This window comes from Globicephala melas, chromosome 10, assembly GCF_963455315.2.
Source record: "Globicephala melas chromosome 10, mGloMel1.2, whole genome shotgun sequence".
NCBI lineage: Eukaryota > Metazoa > Chordata > Mammalia > Artiodactyla > Delphinidae > Globicephala > Globicephala melas.
In genome coordinates this window covers 40,849,247-40,864,572 of record NC_083323.1, presented here as the reverse complement: position 1 = coordinate 40,864,572, position 15,326 = coordinate 40,849,247, and the positions used below count along the sequence as shown (strand labels likewise).

Sequence of the window (15,326 nt, the reverse complement as noted above, 5' to 3'; positions counted from 1 at the left end):
TAAGTAACCAAGGCTATAAACAAGGGGGAGCCGGAATGGCCTGGAAGTCAATTGGCAGAGTATTCAAAAGGTCACCATGGTACAGAGTAGTGTGCTGATTACTTGGAAGAAACGATGCGCTAAAACATGTTCGCCACACCTCTAATGACAGTAATTGTCATACCAGAGGGGAACACGTTGCCAATCTCCTGTTAACGGTTTTTAGAACAGCCTAGAAATCTATTTTCAGGACCCTCATTTTAAACTCTTTTTTGTATTGTTCCTTTGAGTAACTAACTTTGCAGAACTTTTACTAATCTCTTCTTTTTTAATTAAATCTTTTATTTTGAAAAACTGTAAAATCTTCAGAGAAGTTATAAGTCTGTTATAATTCATTTAGATTCACCTACATATAACTTTCATTAACATGTCACATTTGCATTCTCTTTCTCCATGTATGAAACATATTCTTAAAAAAATTTTTTTATAGTAGTTGATTTACAATATCATGTTGGTTTCAGGTATACAGCACAGTGATTCAGTTATACACACACACACACACACACACACACGTATATATATATATATATGTGTGTGTGTACATACACACACACACACACACATATATATATATTACTTTTCAGATTCTTTTCCCTTATAGGCTATTATGAAATCTTGAGTACAGTTCCCTGTGCTATACAGTAGCTTCTTGCTGGTTATCTATTTTATATATAGTAGTGTGTATATGTTAATCCCAAACTCCTGAATTATCATATTCTTATATAAGAATAAGAAACACATTCTTATTCTTTTGTTGTTGTTGTTAAATTTATTTATTCATTTATTTATTTTTGGCTGCACTGGGTCTTCATTGCTGCACACGGGCTTTCTCTAGTTGCAGTGAGCGGGCGCTACTCTTTGTTGCGGTGCACGGGCTTCTCACTGCAGTGGCTACTCTTGTTGCGGAGCACAGGCTCTAGGTGCGCGGGCTTCAGTAGTTGTGGCTCGCGGGCCCTAGAGCGCAGGCTCAGTAGTTGTGGTGCACAGGCTTAATTGCTCCACAGCATGTGGGATCTTCCTGGACCAGGGCTCGAACCAGTGTCCCCTGCATTGGAAGGTGGATTCTTAACCGCTGCGCCACCAGGGAAGTCCCCACATTCTTATTCTTATATAAGCATTTATTATTGTTATTTTTGTAGCTGTTTCAGTGTAAGTTCAGCTGAAATCTCCTAAGAACAGGGATATTCTTTTATGTAACCTCACTGCTACTTTCAAATTCAGGTAGTAATCTATTTTTAAGAGTCCTCTGATTTGAAAATTTAGCTTATTATTTTTTTCCAAAGAGATTCACTCCATACTGAAACAACCCCAGCTGTCTCTCTGTAACTGACACTCTCCAAATGAAGGCCGTCTTGCCACTCACAGCAATTCCCTTCCCAATTATTCTTACATTCCCTTTCTTTTCGTCATCTTTACCTACTTTTTGTTCCCTTTACATTTTCCCCCTCCCAACTGATATTTTAAAAGGCCACTTACTGCTGTTCTCTGTTCACTTAAGCAACTTAATTACATTTCTTGGAGCTGCATTGCTTATTTAAGGGTATATAAAAAATCTGGGTGACATTTTGCTGTAGGGCAGTGACTCTTATTGCCTCCAGCCTTGGTAGAGGGAGACTTCATTCAAACTTTAAGACCTTTGGAGAGTAAGGAGTTCAGTGGCTGAGGTAGTAAATAACATTGTGGCCATTTGAAAAGGCACAGGCAAACAGAGGCTGGTCGATCACTCTTGGAAAGCTTTTTCTCTTGTCAGCACCTCAGCACCTGATGTTTTGGCTGGCAACTCGGAGCTCTTTTAGGATCTTCTCCCTGGAGCTCTCATCTGTTAAAGTAGAGAAATGCCATTGATCCTAAAGTAGTATCAGAAAGAAAATGCAGTTTATTTCAGAATTTGTCAAAAGCAATTGGCAAGTAGAGGTAGGGTCTCTTAATATTAAAAAAAAAAAAGCTTATCCCCAAAAGATCCTCCCTCAAGGATCCAGGCTAGTAGCCTGAAATCAATTCAAGCAGCTAAAAGGATGAAAGGAGATTTCATGGTCTAGGGTGTCTTCTTTTGAGTGCTCTGGTTGAGGGTTTTCTTTGGCTGCCTGACTAGAGGCAAAGATTAGGGATACAGTGCTTGTTTTCAGTCATCTGCACTTCTGTGCTTTTCCCTGGAAAGAAGCTCAGGCTGTGGGAACCAGGGGTTCTTTTAACGTCTGTGGGTTAGGATGGACAGAGTTTATATAGCTATGTTGACACCAAGGCACTAAGAACGGTTTTTGCTTTTTGAGAATGAACAGGTTTTTCCTTCTTCTTAGAGCAATCACAGGAAGAAGAGTAGCCTCTTTGGGAAGGCAGATTGGCTCATTTGTGTAGCCGGAGAGGGCAACATTTTCATCAGCAGCTTTCTTATGCCCTGGATCTGATGCTTTGGTTTGAGGGGAGAGGGATTATCTTTTTTTTTTTTTCCCCTGAGGTTTTTCTGCAATCTAGTATAGTAAAGGAACTTTTTACAATCACATCCATAACTATGGTGCCCATAGCTTTTAGGGCTGAATGCAAAAGGTTTTTCTGACCTGGTAAGTCAAAGTAGGTAAAAAAATATATATATATATTACACAATCCTGTACTTTTTTACTTAGGGAATAAGGTTCAAGACTTTTAATAAGCTCGATGGAGCCACAACACATTGGTTTTATTTTGGGATAGGTTCCTTTTTTTTTTATAAGATGTTGGGGGTAGGAGTTTATTAATTAATTAATTTATTTTTGCTGTGTTGGGTCTTCGTTTCTGTGCGAGGGCTTTCTCTAGTTGTGGCAAGTGGGGGCCACTCTTCATCGCGGTGCGCGGGCCTCTCACTATCGCGGCCTCTCGTTGCGGAGCACAGGCTCCAGACGCGCAGGCTCAGTAGTTGTGGCTCACGGGCCTAGTTGCTCCGTGGCATGTGGGATCCTCCCAGATCAGGGCTCGAACCCGTGTCCCCTGCATTAGCAGGCAGATTCTCAACCACTGCGCCACCAGGGAAGCCGGGATAGGTTCCTTTTGAAAACAAAAAAATAAAACAAATTTCAAGATTATTAATAATTATTACAGGGCCTGGCACATAATAGGACAGTGGTTCTCAAACTGTGACTCCCTGATCCTGCAGCATCACTGTGACCTGGAAACTTGTTAGAACCACCATGGTAGGGATTCAGTAGATGTTTGCTGAAGATAACACTGAGTTCTTAATTCCAAAGGAGAATTATGTCATTAATACCATGTTGTAAGGCAGTGGTTCCCAAACTTAAGACATATCAGAATAATCAGGAGGACTTGTGGAAATACAGAGTTTTGGACCCCAGCACGAGCATTTCTGATTCACTAGATCTGGGATGGGAATGAGAGTCTGTAGTTCTAACAAGTTCCCAGGTGGTGCTCATGGAGCTGTCCTGAGGACGCTGCTCTGAGAACTATTGGTCTAAGACTATAATTCTCAAACCTGGCTCAACATTAGAATCTCCTGGGGTTGCTTTTAGGTGTAGAAAGGACTGGGCCCCACCGAAACCAAATCAGAATCTCTATAGGTGGGCCTGGGCATGGTAGCCTTTAACATTTCCCAGGTGATTCTAAGCAGGAGCCGGGTTTGAATTCCACTCAGATCATCTCAGAAGTGATTCTCAATCCTGCTTGTCCATTAGAATCACCTGGCAGGCTTTAAAAACCCTGATGCCTGGATACCAATCCTAGAGGTTCTGAGACAATTGCTTTGAGGTGCAACCTGGGCATTCAGGTATTTGAATGCTCCCCCAAGTGTTTCTACTATGCAGCTAAAGAAAGAACCACTGCCCTAAAGATACCTTCTGGCTGTAAGAATGTCATGATTTTAGTATAATCCTATGTAAAAGACACACATTCAAGGAAAATGAACATTCCTATAGAGAAATATTTGATACTAATTTATTCTGTCTTTGTATGCTTGCCAAGTTTATACTGAACTGATTTCATGAGCTATGAGAGTTGGTTTATTTATAACAAATTAGCTAAATTTTTGATTGAAGCCTTATCCCTAATGTCTGTAAAATCTACTTTCATACAAACTCACTTCTGTGTGTGTGTGTGTGTGTGTGTGTGTGCATATGTATATGTTTGACAAATATCCAAAAGGGAGCACAAATAATTCTATCTACCATACTTTTAATTTATTCACATATTTTCTTGCCAGTTAATGTTTACCTCCATTATAGTAAAATGTAGTATAGTGGAAAGATAGACAAGTTAAGAACTCTGGCCCTGCCACTATAATGGATGTTTACCTGTCTGGTTTAGTCGATCGGTTACAAATTTATATAACATTAAGGACACCATATGTAGGTTGAGCAAGACCACACAGAAACGGCACTCAGCAGTCAGAGAAGTCCTCACTGGACTGTTGAGGCAGGGAAGCATCAATAAAGCCTTTGAGGTCCCTGCCTTAGCCTGTGAGGCAGGAAGGGAAGTGAGAGGTCAAGTGATATTCATCAAAGTAACAAAAACTCATGAACATTAACAAGATATACATTAAACACATTTATACCTGTGGAAACCTGTCTCTGTGGCACTTGCAGTAAAGCATAACCTCCCTCGCTTCACTCACAACAGCTACTAAATAGCTGTGTGATATTGAGCAAGCTACTTAACTTTTCCTCGCCTTAGATTTCAGGTAATATTGATCTTGCAGGGTTGCTTTGAGGAAGAGATGAGGTAACATTGTCTTAAACTTTTCGGCTGCTCTAACAAGAATACCCAAGACTAGGTGGCTTAAATGACAAACTGTGTTTATTTCTCACAGTTCTGGAGGCTGGCAAGTTCAAGATCAAGAAGCCCGCAGATTCGGTGTCTGGCGAGGACAAGCTTCCTAGTAGATGACCATCTTCTCACTGTGTCTTCATGTGGAGGAAGGAGCGAGGGAACTCTCTGGAATCTCTTTTACAAGAGCACTAAATTCCACTTAAGAGGGCTCTACCCTCATGTCCTAATCCCCTCACCAAAGGTCTCACCTTCAAATACCATCACACTGGGGATTAGGTTTCAACATATGAATTTAGGGGAGACACAAACATTGTTTATAGCAGACATGCAAAGCATTTAACCCAGTATCTGATACATGCTAGAAGTTCAGAAATATTAATTCCTTGTTTTCCCTCTGTCCTTTCTAGTATTATTACAACTTCCATTATGTCACTCTGTCCTTTGTCTTTGATCATCATCACAATCATCGGCAATCAGAAATGTCCCTCTTCTTCTCCCTGTCTCTCCTCACCCTCCTCCACATTTATTGGGCTGCAATATCTCTGCCGAGGTGCTAGGCACTGGGGGATGCTCAGATAAATAAGCTATAGCCCCTGCCCCTAGCACAGCCAGTCTAGCGAGGAAGCAGACAGGTAAACATACAATTATTATACCTTAGGTGTGAAAAGTGGGTACAGCGGCAGCACAAGGTGTGGTGCTAAACTCAGATGTGGGACCTGGGAGTGTCTGGGGAGGCCTCCTGAAGGAGTTTAGTTTTGGGGGTTGAGCAAAAGTGACCAGATGTGGTGAGGGAGGACATGGGAAGGGGGGAAGGGATTCCTGGCAGAGACCAGCATGTGCACAGGTGGGGTGAGTGGGTGCTGTCTGAGAAAGCATGGCATCAGTAAGTTAACTGGCTTGGCAGCTGGGGGCAGGTGTGAAGGATGATGAAACAGGAGGAGTCCGCGGGGGGCTACCTCATCAAAGATGGTTCTCAAAGGGTGGGTCCCAGAGCCACAGCATCAGCATCAGCTGGGGTCTTGTTAGGACTACAAATTCTTCTGCCCCAGCCTAGACCCATTAAAGGGGAAAAGTCGAACAGGAATATGGGGCCTAGAAATCTTTAATAAGCTCTCCAGGTGATTCTGATGCATGATAAACCCTGTCCTATACCATGATGAGAAATTTGTCTGTTTTCCTGAAGGAAATGGGGGAACTCTGGGAGGATTTAGGTAAGACTATTATTTTTTGAAGGCTTACCCGGAAAGAAGGGTAAGAGACGAGCAAGGTGGATGCGTGGAACAGGTATCGGTACTGGAGGTAAGTCTGTAAGGACAGACAGGGAAGAAATTTCAGACACTTGAGTTAGAATGTAGCATCCTTGCTTTGTGCTGGGCTCATAAAAATATAAAGATAGAGAAATATGCATGGCTCCTGCCCACGAGGTGTTGATAATCTAGATGTAGTAGATTCATTCCTTCTGAGAATACATTCTACCAACCCAATAGAGGGCCGTCCCCATTTATGGAGCATTTGCTACTCTTTGGAAGAGTACTCTGTGGACTCAGTTTGATTGATTTGGACAAGACCACAGGGAGAGTCTCCTTATTCTTTACTCCCTGGGGAAAATCTGGGTTGAACTGGTACCACGATGGCTGTTTAGTATATAATGCAGTGAAAGGTGATGGTTAGAATAGCAAAATAAATTGATTGGATCATAATTTCTCTGGTACTCTGAATACATCCGTGGTGGTATTAAACCATGTAAATTTATAAACACATTCTTTCTGGGCTCTATGTTGGGAACAGCACAAATCTGAGCCTTATTTGCAATAGCAGTGAGAGAACTGCCCACTGAAAAACTGGCTTTCCGCTAGGGATTGAAAAGGGCCAGCCAGACTAGATGCTTCTTTCTGCTAGATTCTTGCTTATTCTCGGCAACAGAAGCAGGCTTGCATTCAACGCTGTAGAGAAAAGGTGACGGCGGGAAGGTAATTTGTCAGATGATGCTGGACTAGAGGTTGGAGTCTACCTTCAAGCCTGTTCTCCAGGGCTGGGAGGGAAGGGAAAAGGAGTGCTTCGCTGGCTGAGAGAAGAAGACGAAATAAAAAAAAGATTTTCCAAGATAATTGTCAGCTGTATCTTCCCGCCACCACCTTCCCTCCAAACCCATGCGTCTCTGCTTGGAGTCTGACATAAAACGAGGAGTGAACCCCCATTTGTCTCCCTGTGCTTTCAATGAAAAAAGTCGGTGCACAAGGACGGAAACGAGCGCGGCTGAAAATAGGTGCATGACTTGTTGAGCATACAAATCATTTCCCCCCTAGTCTCCAAGGGAGGGGAAAAAAAAAATCCCTCGTACTCTCCTTGCAGTCTGTGTTCTGCATTCGGGAGAGGAGGCCGAGGCTGGTTTCAAGCACTCCTCCCGCTATCCCCGTAGGAAACTTTTCTCGCAGGGCCGGCTCTGGCCACTCGGCCGGGGCGGAGACGGTGGGCGTCCGGCGTGCTCCTCTCGCGGGCCGGGGCCCTAACCCCACGACGCGCCTGTCTCTTTAAATTCCAGCTGCGCTGCTGGGAAACAGCGCCGCCCGCCGCCCGCCGCCGAGGCTGGCAGGCGGCTGCGAGCTCGCTCGCGCTCTCGCTCCCGGCTGCGCGCCGCGGAGGGCTCGCTCGGCCCGCGGGCTGCTCGGCGGCGGCGGCGCGGGGCGGGGAGGCGCGGCCCGGCCGAGGAGGGAAGAAAGAGCGAGCCGGGCCGGGAGAGGCGCCGCGCCCGGTCCCGCGCCCGCGTTCGGCGGCCCCGGCAATTTCCTTCGGAGGTGACGAGGATATGCCTGGCTGGTGGCTTTTTTTTTTTCCTTCTTCTCCTTAAAACGATTTCCATAGTAACCTGATCAAGTGGCTCAATATCGCAAACCTGAGGATTTCCGCGGCCCGCCGGCTTGTCTTCAGTCAGGTAACGCTGGGATTTCGTTCTTTGCAAAGGCAAACCTCTGCGCTTCTTCCAAACTTCCTTTTGTGGAAAATCGCCCAGCCCAACGCAGCCCGGGGTATTTGCAACAGCGTGTTCCTTCCCAGGTGCCTGCCACGGGTCTCCTCCCCTGCTGTTCCCCCAGGACCCATGACCACATTATTTAAGAAAAAAATTATGTATGTATATAAATATATATATATATATATAAATAATTCTTTTGGTTGCCCCCTCCCTTCCTCTTTTTGATTTTCCCATCTCTGCGCTCTCGTCGGCTTTTTCCTTGAGACTAGTGATGGGGGGCGCGGGGAGAAGTCGGGGCGGGGGTGGGTGGCGAGCGCGGTCCAGGGAGTGGCGGGCTCGGGCGGCTGGGCTCTGGTGGGCTACTTTGGGCATCTCGGCGCTGGGTGCGCCGGCCTGGGTCGCGGGGAGGGCTGTCAGCACCAGGGCGGTGGAACCGGGGACCCCCACGTTTCCAGACGAGCGACGCAGGCTTGGGGGGTGATGGAGCGCTCGGCTGGGTGGCTGGCGAGCGTCCATACATCATAGCTTTTCTTCCTACTCCCCCGCCCCTCTCCGGCTTTCTCTCTTTCTCTTTCTCCTTTCTCATTTCTTTCTTCCTTTCCTCATGACTGGCTCCATTCTGTTCCCTTCCTTGCCTCTTTTTTCCTCCCCTCGTTTCCTTTTCTCCTTTCCCTCTTACAATAAAGGGGAGTCGTTTGTAACCTTTGGTTCTGACAGCATGGGAAGAGCAGTGAAACCTGCAGCGTGGCCACCTCAACTTGGTCGTTTTCAGCCTCGTCCTCGTGAATCAACATATTTGTTTCCTGAATCTATTGATCTCCCTTGATTCTGCAGAACTGCATTCTAAGCTGGGCGTCTATGTCAGTATCAGAGTTCTGCAGCTTGCTTCCGTGCTCCCAGTATGACATGTATTGTAAGGGCTGCATATGTTTCAAATCCACATAAGCCATGGGTATAAAGAAATCTTTTAAAAAATCTAGTTTTACTCTAGAGAAACTTCCCTTTTAAATTATAGATAAACTCTTTCCTCTCTTAGATATTTAATTTTAGGGGAATTGGGAGACAGGTGTGTGTTTTTTTTCCTCCCAGTTGATGAGGAACATGCAACTTCTATTCCCTTAATTATCTCTTTAAACCTCACTCAGTTTTGCACTTCTTAGTCACTGGAATGAGTAGATAGATCATAATTAAGGTTCAGAGGCTTGCTTCCCAAAGTCGAGGATGGCTAAAAGAACCAAGTGGGGGGCCAGGACAATTGAGACCTGCCAAAGAATAGAAAAGGCATAGCAACTCTAGTGTAAAATACATAACTAGATTCAGACTTCAGTACTGAAGATATGAAAATACAATAAAATCAGACTTTTGCCTTTGGTTCTTAGCATGTGTATCACCATACTAGGTAGGTATAAGTTAAAGCTTATTTGAAAACAGAGTCCCTATACTATAGAACCCACTCAGCTTTATTTATGTTGAGGTGCTTTTCACTATGGTTTTATTTTTCTTTGAAACTTAAGATGTCTGTATCATGTGGAAACAAAGGTGAAAAGGGGATGACTTCTATTTAACCAGAAATAGGATTTATACGGATTTCTTTTGTTTCTTAAAACATCTAGTTGTTATGTTCTCAAGTTTTCCTGAGGTCAGAGTTATTTCATGGGTGAAAACAATACTAATCAATGATTTTCCTCCACTCTGTTTCAGTGGTGTTCATAGTTTATATAGAAAAGGTCTCCGTTTTAGAGAGCTCCCATTGCCTCCTTTCCTTTGTCTGCACATTTGTTTTTAAATTCAACTTTTAATATAGAATAAAGAATCTTGGAGCAGAGAATGGGTCAGGAAGAAGAGAAACTACTGATATAATGGAAACTATACTCAAACCAAGAAAAGATAAATATTGCCATGTTACCCCACACTGTCTTTGTTTTTAGCCAATTAAGGAGCTGTGGGTTTTAAATGTATTTTCCTCTTCTTAATTCTACACCTAATACTTTTTGGACCCGAGGTCATATTTATGCATTTCAAATGAATATTTATAAAAGACTTAAATCCCCTTGCCAGTGACATCCAAAAAGCATGTTTTTCCTACAACGTTTTCTTCTAGTGAACGGTGATAGTAGTAATGGTCCCACATTATTGTTTGCACCTGACTTCTGATGTTTTGGTGTTCCTTGGTTGGGTGGGTTGCTCCTGACACGTTTACAAGATACTCCTGGCAGGCTGCATGGAACTTGAATGTACAATTAATTGTAGATGCAATAAAATGTTCATTTTTTCTTCTTGGTTTAGGAGAGGTCATTCCCTCCTGGGCATATAATGTTTTTGGTGTGAATGCTCCTTTTCGTGTGTGTATGTGAAGGATTTAACATAAAGCCTGTTCTGATTAAGCCTTGTGTGATTTGAGGTTAAAAGGTATATTAGTGACAAGACACAAATTACTCTTTTATTTATAGTACATTGATCCTGAAACTGTTTTCTCCCCCTTGTGATTGCAACTGTATATGGATCATTTAATGAAAGGTTGGGAATGATAAGCTATCTGCTTTATAATAGGAAAAAAATCCCTCAAGTTTACTTACCTCAAGTCCCCATTTTCATGCAGAGGGATTAACAGATGTTTTTGATCTGATATTTTAATAGACTGTATTGCTGAGCACTGCTAATTACCAAGAATATATTTTGTTAATTCTGACATTGGTATAAGATAAGACGTCTCTCAAGTTGTCTGGAGGGCTCCAAGTGACTCATCCTTGTAACCCATGGCAACAGGAAATGGTTATCCTGGGTGCAAGCTGAAGTGTGGACCCAGATCCACACTTTGTGATCCTTCAGGGATAATGATCCCTGATAGGAAAAGCGTGCTGCCTTCTTTGTATGGACTGGTGTTAACTTTTTGACTTTAGTCAGAACGATTCCCACCTTTGCGATTCCCCTTAGCTCCTCTTTCACATGAATGTTATAAAATTTTCAGAAAACACAGGTTACTTTTTTTAATTGAAAAGAGTTTATAAAGAAGTGTGTATGTGCAACTGACTTTGTGTGTAGCTAGGATAATTAGGGTGAGAATATCACCAAATCAAACAGAGGCTGTGTCAACTTTAAAATGTTGGGAGTCAGGGAGGTGTGTTTGGAAATAGAACCCAAGAGGCCAAGGTTATATTCTTCCTTCTGACTGCGTCGCAGAGTGATTCTTGCGCTGGCCTCCTTGTTCATACATGTCACTTGGCTTTGTTTTCTCCAGAAGAAAAATGGGCATAGTAATCTTTTTCCTGTCTTTGAATTCTCAAATATATGTGAATATGACATAATCATATATAAACACAGGTGTACATGTGTAGCAATGGTGGATACTAAAACACACACACACACACACACACACACACATACACACACACACACACACACTCTCAGAGGCAACAGACAAGACTTCCAAGACTTCCAAATAGAGAAAGGAAATCTTTCCTTATACCACTGGCTTATGGGTAATGATGCTGAATATTTCCTTCCATTCAGGAAAAGGCAAATGTATTACTCTCTATTCTGTGGATATAGGTAGTCGATGCTTAGTGACTAATCATGTAACGTAATATGCAGAACTGAATAACCCCAGCAGGTATCACCCTTTTACTGACATGAATGCCAGTGAGGAATAAATTTCCTTTTTTTAAACCATTTAAGATCTCCTCTTCCCCCTCCCCCATTTTGTAACGAAAAGTAATTCTCTGTTAGGTTAAGTGGACCTCAGGATAGGAAAAATCCCCAGAGCTATCTTTCTGCTCAGACTTCATTTTTCCTCCCAGGTCTGACTGTCAACAGTAATATGTTACGAGCCTCTGGTGGTGATGTTTCCACAGGTCATCATCCTCCTCTGTCCCAGATGATGTCTCAGGACAAGCATTGCAGTAGCACAGGTTTTGAATTCAATGTATCTCTCAAGTTGGTTATGTAACTTAGTGGTCCCTTTTTTTTCCTAAAGCTCCAGGTCTTCAGAATTATCTGTTTATTATTATCTTATTTTCTTTAAACATTGTAAAGTTGTTTTAGAATTAGCTTGGTCCCTGTAAGGATTTAAAAGCTGCTTGTTCATGTTATTAGATTATACAGTGTTTGTACAATGCTCCTTTTTGTTAATCTATGCAGCATTTTCATACAAAACGTCGCGGTTGGGACGATTGCTGGTTGTGCTTGTTTGGGTAAGTACTTGAGATAATGGGGACCTAGATAGAGATTTGAAGGTCTGGAAACACTACCGGTGACATAGGGCCAACGTTTTCTAGCGAGTCAGCATTTTTGACAAGAAGTGATCTATAACAGTTCGGGTATAGTCAAGAAGATTTGAAAACTTTGTATTTCTTTCATCTTGTTTTGTAGATATTTATATGCAGTCCATTTATATGTATAACTCATATCGAGCTTTCAGTGTTTTTTACTGGGGAACATCATCTAAGTCTCCAGGCCTTACCTGGTGGCTTTTGGTAGGTTTGTAGGCATAGCATTGAGGAAGAAATGGTTCCTTTTACATGCTTATGTTACAATTACAAATATGACCACAGAGTCATACCCTTAGGAGTTTCTTTCCATTCAAAAGAAACATTTATGTTATTGAACTCCATCTTATGCTACCTATTAAGATGGAATCTGACACCATGGCTGCCTGATTGTATTGACCCATTTTTAGGCACTATTGCACAACACTTAAAGATTTAGCTTCTAGAGTAGACTGCTTGAGTTTGAATCCCAGCTCTGGTACTTACCATGTAGGTTATTTTTGGTAATTTTGTTTATCGGAGTCTTAGTTTCCTCATCCGTAAAAGGTGTTGAGAAGGACTTTGTAGACTAAATGGAAGAGAATATTAACATTTAGAACTCCTCCTGACATGTAGAAAATATTCATTGCATATTCACTACTATTATTATTACTGTTCCATTTCAACAACAGAAGCAGTATCAGAAGTCCAGTTATTTTTCTGTTTAGATTTTTCCTTCTAAGTCTGAACGTACATCATAATATTTGTCCACATAAGAGTTGTGCCCTCCCACCCTCCCCCCTTAGCTTTTCCCTACAGTCTCAAGCTGAAAGTAATGACCAGATGCCTGGGAGACAAGAATACATTTATTTGGAGGGGATCCATTCTTCTTGTTTCCAGAAAAGCTTAGTCTATATGCAGTATCAACACTATCCATAGATATTTCTTTTTAAGTCATACTTATTTTATTCCCAGTTTTGCTTTTTTTTTTAAACATCTTTATTGGAGTATAATTGCTTTACAATGGTGTGTTAGTTTCTGCTTTACAACAAAGTGAATCAGTTATACATATACATATGTCCCCATATCCCTTCCCTCTTGCATCTCTCTCCCTCTCACCCTCCCTATCCCACCCCTCTAGATGGTAACAAAGCACCGAGCTGACTCCCTGTGCTATGCGGCTGCTTCCCACTAGCTGGCTATTTTACGTCTGGTAGTGTATATACGTCCATGACACTCTCTCACTTTGTCCCAGCTCACCCTTCCCCTCTCCGTATCCTCAAGTCCATTTTATAGTAGGTCTGCATCTTTATTCCTGTCTTGCCCCTAGGTTCTTCTGACCATTTTTTTTTAGATTCCATATATATGTGTTAGCATACAGTGTTAGTTTTTCTCTTTCTGACTTACTTCACTCTGTATGACAGACTCTAGGTCCATCCACCTCAGTACAAATAACTCAGTTTCATTCCTTTTTATGGTTGAGTAATATTCCATTGTATATATGTGCCACATCTTCTTTATCCATTCATCTGTCGATGGACACTTAGGTTGCTTGCATGTCCTGCCTACTGTAAGTAGAGCTGCAATGAACATTTTGGGACATGACTCTTTTTGAATTATGGTTTTCTCAGGGTATGTGCCCAGTAGTGGGATTGCTGCATTGTATGGTAGTTCTATTTTTATTTTCTTAAGGAACCTCCATATTATTCTCCGTAGTGGCTGTATGAATTTACATTCCCACCAACACTACAAGAGGGTACCCTTTTCTCAATACCCTCTCCAGCATTTATTGTTTCTAGATTTTTTGATGATGGCCATTCTGACCCGTGTGAGATGATATCTCATTGTAGTTTTGATTTGCATTTCTCTAATGATTAATGATGCTGAGCATTCTTTCATGTGTGTGTTGGCAATCTGTATATCTCCTTTGGAGAAATGTCTAATTAGGTCTTCTGCCCATTTTTGGATTGGGTTGTTTGTTTTTTTGATATTGAGCTACCTGAGTTGCTTGTATGTTTTGGAGATTAATCCTTTGTCAGTTGCTTCATTTGCAAATATTTTCCCCCGTTCTGAGGGTTGTCTTTTCGTCTTGTTTATGGTTTCCTTTGCTGTGCAAAAGCTTTGAAGTTTCATGAGGTCCCATTTGTTTATTTTTGTTTTTATTTCCATTTCTCTAGGAGGTGGGTCCAAAAGGATCTTGCTGTGATTTATGTCATAGAGTGTTCTTTGTTTTCCTTTAAGAGTTTGATGGTGTCTGGCCTTACATTTAGGTCTTTAATCCATTTTGAGTTTATTTATGTGTATGGTGTTAGGGAGTGTTCTAATTTCATTCTTTTACATGTAGCTGTCCAGTTTTCCCAGCAACACTTATTGAAGAGACTGTCTTTTCTCCACTGTATATTCTTGCCTCCTTTATCAAAGATAAGGTGACCATATGTGTGTGGGTTTACCTCTGGGTTTTCCTGTTCCATTGATCTATACTTCTGTTTTTGTGCCAGTACCATACTGTCTTGATTACTGTAGCTTTGTAGTATAGTCTGAAGTCAGGGAGCCTGATTCCTCCAGCTCCGTTTTTCTTTCTCAAGATTGCTTTGGCTATTTGGGGTCTTTTGTGTTTCCATACAGATTGTGAAATTTTTTGTTCTAGTTCTGTGAAAAATGCCATTGGTAGTTTGATAGGGATTGCATTGAATCTGTAGATTGCTTTGGGTAGTAGAGTCATTTTCACAATATTGATTCTTCTAATCCAAGAACATGGTATATCTCTCCATCTATTTGTATCATCTTTAATTTCTTTCATCAGTGTCTTATAGTTTTCTGCATACAGGTCTTTTGTCTCCTTTGGTAGGTTTATGCCTAGATATTTTCTTCTTTTTGTTGCAGTGGTAAATGGGAGTGTTTTCTTTCACTTTCAGATTTTTCATCATTAGTGTATAGGAATGCAAGAGACTTGTGTGCATTAATTTTGTATCCTGCTACTTTATCAAATTCATTTATTAGCTCTAGTAGTTTTCTGGTAGCATCTTTAGGATTCTTTATGTATAGTATTATGTCATCTGCAAACAGTGACAGTTTTACTTCTTCTTTTCCAATTTGGATTCCTTTTATTTCTCTTTCTTCTCTGATTGCTGTGGCTGAAACTTCCAAAACTATGTTGAATAATAGCGGTGAGAGTGGGCAACCTTGTCTTATTCCTGATCTTAGTGGAAATGGTTTCAGTTTTTCACCATTGAGAACGATGTTGGCTGTGGGTTTGTCATATATGGCCTATATTATGTTGAGGAAGGTTCCCTCTATGCCTACTTTCTGGAGGGTTTTTGTCA

At 41.8% G+C, this 15,326-nt stretch overlaps 1 protein-coding gene across 5 annotated transcripts in view; it reads left to right on the top strand.

Moving 5' to 3' along the window:
• The first annotated feature begins 7,551 nt into the window (after positions 1–7,551).
• NAV3 (neuron navigator 3) overlaps positions 7,552–15,326 on the top strand; it is an 835,795-nt gene continuing 828,020 nt past the window's right edge. For 2 of the 5 annotated variants that reach the window (XM_060305657.1, XM_030866222.2), the window contains exon 1: positions 7,553–7,720. The gene's annotated coding sequence lies outside the window, so the exon portion shown is untranslated. Of the gene's footprint in view, positions 7,721–15,326 lie in introns of all 5 variants that reach the window. The other 3 variants (XM_060305660.1, XM_060305658.1, XM_030866220.2) reach the window with 2 other exon arrangements.